The sequence below is a fragment of the Talpa occidentalis genome, unplaced genomic scaffold (genome assembly GCF_014898055.3).
Source record: "Talpa occidentalis isolate TD23 unplaced genomic scaffold, MPIMG_talOcc4v2.1 talOcc4.13, whole genome shotgun sequence".
In the NCBI taxonomy this organism is placed as follows: domain Eukaryota; kingdom Metazoa; phylum Chordata; class Mammalia; order Eulipotyphla; family Talpidae; genus Talpa; species Talpa occidentalis.
In genome coordinates this window covers 57613985-57619984 of record NW_023601322.1, presented here as the reverse complement: position 1 = coordinate 57619984, position 6000 = coordinate 57613985, and the positions used below count along the sequence as shown (strand labels likewise).

General features: G+C 47.0%; 2 non-coding genes across 2 annotated transcripts; both read right to left on the bottom strand.

Annotated features, from left to right (window-relative positions):
* Positions 1 to 2678: 2678 nt before the first annotated feature.
* On the bottom strand, positions 2679 to 2750 carry TRNAE-CUC (transfer RNA glutamic acid (anticodon CUC)). Its single transcript has one exon. It is a non-coding gene; the product is annotated as a tRNA-Glu (tRNA).
* A 265-nt stretch (positions 2751 to 3015) lies between these two features.
* TRNAL-CAA (transfer RNA leucine (anticodon CAA)) lies at positions 3016 to 3122 on the bottom strand. Its single transcript has 2 exons — positions 3085 to 3122; positions 3016 to 3061 (listed from the first exon to the last, which is right to left on the bottom strand). It is a non-coding gene; the product is annotated as a tRNA-Leu (tRNA).
* Positions 3123 to 6000: the final 2878 nt, after the last annotated feature.

Here is a 6000-nt window from a genome sequence, read left to right as displayed (position 1 = left end):
AGATATGGAGTTGGTGACCGGGGTCTTTGGGTTATCTCTGAGAAAAGTTTTAGCAGAGCTCCCCTTTCAGTGGCTCAAGGCAATTTTACCCAGGAGACAAGATGTTTGCCCAGACAACAAGCAGGCGAAGAGTACATTTTGAAAGGACAGAATTATTAGGAAAAGGAGAAAGAAAAATAGAAGCACTTGCACAGTCTCAGCCGGCGGTAGAGCTGTGTTTTGCCTGTGCAGAGATTGTATTGATTCAGAGTCCTGCACAGAAATTGTACAATACTGTAAGATAAGCAAGACTGCAGCCATTTTGGGAAATAACTGCCATCTCAAAAGGGCACAGCTAGGTTTCGTTTCTGGGCAGAAACCACAACATAAGGAGAAAGGAAACCTAGCTGGCACCATGAGAGCTATCCTATCAGGGTGGACCCTGCCCCAGGTGTGAAAAGTCCCCGCATCCTGTCAACAAAGTACAAAAACAGCTGGTTCCTCTGGGAGGGGGTCCCTCTCTCAACCAGGTGAGACTGCTGTGTCAGTACTCCAGGCAGAGTTGGGCCCTAGCTTAAGCTAGCAATAAAGCCTTTTTGCTTTTGCATCTCTGGATCCGTGTGGTCTTTGGGAACCCCGGATAGAGTTGAGGCGCCAACTCCTAACAATACAAAATTCTTTTTTGGGGGAGGGGTTTATTCTTTTGTGGGGTTAACTGCTGCTAAATTAATTACTTCTAGGATGTAGTTGTGTTGAATCGTACCAATCAGTGATTCTCTACATATCTCCACATCCCCACCTCTGGTCTGTGCTTGGGGATACTTTCTATGGCAGCCATCAGACTCACTACAGCAGTTGTTGCCGAAGGATTTTTCTTTTCTATAGTGGGTTTAAAAACAATGTTAATCATTTCTATCCCCACCTCCAGTTTCTGGTCATTTGATGTCCTCGTTCTAAATTTTCTACCCTCAGCCTCCATCATTTTGATTGAATAAGACTTAGAGGATAAACGGCCAGCCTTCAGCTTAGAAAGCCTCAGTCAGAACTGGAACTCTGCTCAATCTGATCACTAATCGTGGCGGCGCTGTGCTCCACGCTAGGCTGGATTATGATAAACCAACTGCCAGGGAACAGCACAGTGCAGCAAACTCTTTGTCCAAGGCTTGGGATCAACTGGGAGGCCAGGTTATAACTGAGGGGGAGGGGGAGATTTATCTTCACACAGTGCTACCCTGGAGTGCGCAGGGAAAAATGAATACCTTAAAAACATCAAATTAGTCAAAGAAGCTCAGAGTAATTATAAAAATGTTAAGAGGATAGAACTTAATGTGATTTAAATGTTTTATTATCAAAATGTAATATTTTTCAGAGACATCATAATAGAAAAACGAGCAATGAAAATTTCTGGAATAAAAAAGAAATTTAAAACAACCATAAAGGGTATTTGGAGGCACAATGGAGAAAACTTGAATGTGAATATCGAATGTTAACTTTCTCAGGTACGACGAAGAGTGGAAAAATGTCGTCTTCAACTTTCAAGTGGGGTGGATGTTATAGGACAGGGAGAGGGGCAGCCCAAGCCCCGCAAACCTGCCTATTCTAAATGGGTTCTGCCATCCGCCGCATCAACACAAAACATATGACATTTTAATGGGAAGGAACTTTAATAAAAACTAGGAAACAATACAGGTAAGGCAAAGAGTCTAGTTTCTAAATGAAGCACCCAAAGTTACCCGTCCCCTCGTGGGTAAAACTCCATCCATATGGGATCGGCCCAGAACAAGGCCCCAAAGTCTACCACAAGTCTAAAACATCTTCCAGTGGGGACCCACAGAAAAGGGTCACAAACAACCAGACAAGCCCGGAAGGAAAAGAGCAAAATCAACATCAAGATAAAAGCTGCCATTGTCACCTCCCCACGGGTCTCACCCACATCTGTGTCACCCAGTCCACGACCAAAAGACAAGCGCAGTTTCTTCACGTGTCTCTAGGCTCCATGCCCCTACTCCAGGTCTCTTTGCTCCATCCTGCTTCCTTCCTCAGTCTCTTCTGCAGCTTCTTCTCTCGCTGCTCAGCTCCACCCTCCCTTGGGTGGGGCAGGGAACCTCCCCCTTTCCTGGGGACCACCCTGTTACATGGAGACCGGGGACGGGCCCGCACGCGCGCTCGCGCTCTCCCCCCGCCCGCGTCTCTTTCTCCCGCCCGCGTCTTTCTCGCGCCCTCGCCCTCCCTCCCTCCCCTGTCCCCCTCCCTCCCTCCCTGTCCCCTCCCTCTCGCTCCTCTTTCTGTCATCAATCGCGAAAAAGACAGGGAAAACTTGGGAAAGACCAACCATTAGATGGAACCCTTGCGTTCCATGCGTCCTTATTTTAAATATTTCCACTTATTTTCAAAATAAAAAAGGAAATGTTTGGGAGAGTGAGAAATAACCTGATTTCTTTCGGCTGCAACAATTGTCCAAGCTACGGGGAGGCGCTAAGACTTTCCTCAGCCACCCCCTAGGTGGCCTTGTGCTTCGCTGGAGAGGGGTAGAAGCGCCAGGTATTCGTGGCAGCCCGGATCCTTTGGTGCTGCCACAGAGCTTAACACCCTGCTGCCTCACATGAGTCGCAAAAAAGGTTCACTTGACACAACCTCACTCCGCTAAAGAAAAATTTTCAAATGTGGGTTTCCTCAAATGAAGGGGGAGAAAAGAGTCATTCCCTGACCGGGAATCGAACCCGGGCCGCGGCGGTGAGAGCGCCGAATCCTAACCACTAGACCACCAGGGAGGAGATAGGTGGTAGCTCTCAAACTTGCTAGACTAAGACTACCGCGCGTAGTATGGCGTACTTAAATTTAATTGGGTGAATTTTAAAGCTCTAAAAAGTTTTGTTCATTTCTGTTTAGGCAGCTCTTCACCCACTGCTGGTAGGGAAAATGAGCAAGAAAAGGGTGGCAAGCAATAATAGAGGCTGAGTATGGACGCTTTCCACCAAAAGAGAAATGTGTACAGCAACTAGGAAGTCTCAAACGATAGGCGTGTAAAAGTGACCGTGTCAGAAGTGGGATTCGAACCCACGCCTCCATCTGGAGACCAGAACACCCGTAGGTAAGGACTCTCGCCTTGAGTCTGGCGCCTTAGACCACTCGGCCATCCTGACACACGCTGGCCCGCCCGTCAGAGCAGAGCCTGCTGCCTGTCATCGCCCGCCGCGCCGCCCGCCCCACCCCCGGCGTCCGGTTCGCGCCCAGCCCCTCCGGGCCCGAGGTCCTTCCGCGGAGCCCAAGCTGACACCCTGGCCGCGGCGCTCCGGAGCCCGCCCAGCCCGCCCGGCCCGCCGTCCCGAGCGGGGATCGAGCTGCCTTCTGAAAGCCTGAGAGGTGTCGCTAGAGGAGCGTTTGGCCGCCGGGGCAGGGAAGGCGGCAAGAGGCGAAGGGACGCGGGGGAGCTGGTGATGGCCGACGCGCCACGCCCGCCCGCCCGGGAAACTGCGGCTGGCGGGACGAACGCGTGAAGCACGGCCTGCCTCGGAGCGGGCGGCCAGGAGCGCCTGCGGGGAGGAGACGTCTTTCTGCCTGGGGCCTGCCCTTCGCGGGCCGCGCCGCGGCCTCTGCCGAGCCACACACCCCAGTTAGAGGTCACGGGCACTCGTGCTAAAGAAAAAAAATTCTGAAAAATAGAGTCTCGTAGTGAGGGGGGTGAGAGGCTCGACTCAAATCCTAATGCAACAAAAGTGGGCATTTATAGCCAGTATGGGGTGACTGGTCAGTTGATGGAAAATTAGTGAGAGAAAACATCGTTTTTGGTCAGATTGGAATTTCTTTTCAAAGAAACTAACAGGAATCTTGCTGAAAGCCACCGCGGTCAGCGCTCAACTGGGGTGACTGACAGTGGAAGATCAGGATCCGGTTAGATAACCAGGGTGGTAAGAGGGATGTGGGATTCTGGCTAAACAACTTAGCAGGATTCTTATAAAATGTGACAATCCAGAGGCACAGAATTTCAAACGTCAGGCCTAGTTGAAAAAGATTTCAGGGGAACCAGAGTTGAGGTTGCTTAAGGAGAGACTCTTTGTCACCAGAGATTGCCGCCTGGGTCAGGAGTTTCCAGATCAGAAGAATCTGGCACAACCCAGGGTTGGATGGAAATCTCAGGGAACCATTTAATAAGGTTGAAAACTAAGCTCCCACTCCTTGCTTAGCAGGCAAATTTGGGAGGGGAACTGGGCCACAGTACCCACCACCATGATCAGAAAAACCCGCCCAGTTTCAGGAATGCAGAAGTAGGGCCAGGACATGTTTCTGTGTCAAAAACCAGTGCCTGAGATCAGACATCCCAGCAGATAACTAGTACAAATTGGCATCCCAAGTTAAAAAGCCTGAAAACAGTATAAAAGAGAGCCTCAAATCGTTTTTTGCCCCCTCCATCCCCATCTCTTGCAGGGTATTTCAATAAATCTGCCTTTTCTGTTCTCAGCTCTGCCTCTGGTTAATTCTTTCACCACCACCACTCCGGAGCCTCACCTCATTGTTTCTCCCTACTACAGGAAGAGCAGGTGGCCTTTGCATGGCAGACAACAAGAGTGCAAAGACAGCAATCGTGCTTTAGTGTCTATGGGAAAGTCCAACTCTTCTGTTCCAAACCAACTATCTTTCATTTATTCATTCATTTGTGGACTCATTATTGAGGGCCACTGAAAATAATACAGGTGACTACAGAAAGCAGCATGGAGGTTTCTCAAAAGATTAAAAAAAAATGGATCTACCATATTTTATTTACCAATAATTCTACCCCTAGGTATCTACCTGAGGAATATGAAAACACTTATTTGAAGGGATACATGTACTCCTATGTTCAATGCAGCGCTATTTACAATAGCCAAGCTATGGAAACAACCTAAGCACAGAGACAGATGAATAGATCAGGAAGATGTGGTAATGTATACCCAAAGGAATACTACTGAACTTTAAAAAAAAAAAAAAAAAAAGATAAACTCTTGCTATTTGTGACAACATGGATGGAACTGGAGAATATTACGGTAATGAAGTAAGTCAGAAGGAAAAAGAGAAACAAAACAAAGGCTCATATACAGTCAAACCAATAAAAACCCTAGAAATATGACTATAGAACTGAGACTTCTGGAGAGGAAAGGGCAGTAGAGAGTATATAGTCAGGAGGGAGCACAAGCGACAATGGTGGAGGACTATGGCTGTTTTGGTGGTGGGTGTGGTGATAACACCTGAAGGGGGAGATTTTATACCTCTAAATGATATGAACTGTTGTAAACCAATGTTGCCTCAATAAAATATAAATAAAATTATGAAAAGTTGATTAGTGAAAAAAGTTAAGAATATGCAGAGTAATATTTTTTAAAAATTGTATTAATATAAAGTATAAAAATAAAGTAATAATCTAAATTGGGCTCAGAACAACTCTCACAAATAGGTTCACATAATTTTTCTTTAGCATAAAGCTTTCCAGTGACTTCCCATAGCCCTCTGCTAAGAACACCACTTCTTAAGATGGCCTATGAAGCCGTTCCTATCTGGCCCCTGCCTACTGCTACAACTCATCTTAGACCATCCCCCCTTCCCAAAGCCTTCTGGTCTGGAGAACTATTTCCCCAAGTTCACCTCATTCTCTTTTTACCAGTGGTCCTTACTTTATATTATAAATGCTCCATTCCAGGAATTATCTTGCTCCATTCCAGGACTCCTTCACAATGACTACTTGCCTAATTTTGCCATCCCTTCCTCTCACAAGGGACTCCAGAATTTCTATAACCAAAGATATAGCACTTGGAGAGAGGGAATGCAGAGGTATATATTTTTTCCAGCTGTATTTGCCTAATAAAAACATTGCTGATTTGATTTGTTCATTTGAACTTTGGGGGACTGACAGGAATTATCAGGGATTAAAGTTTTTTAATTTTCTCCTTGGTGCAGACATAGCTTCTGCTGGGAAATTTGCTTGACACTCCCAGAATCGACTAGGTACCACATACTATTGTGTATTTACCTGTATCAGAGAATCAAGGT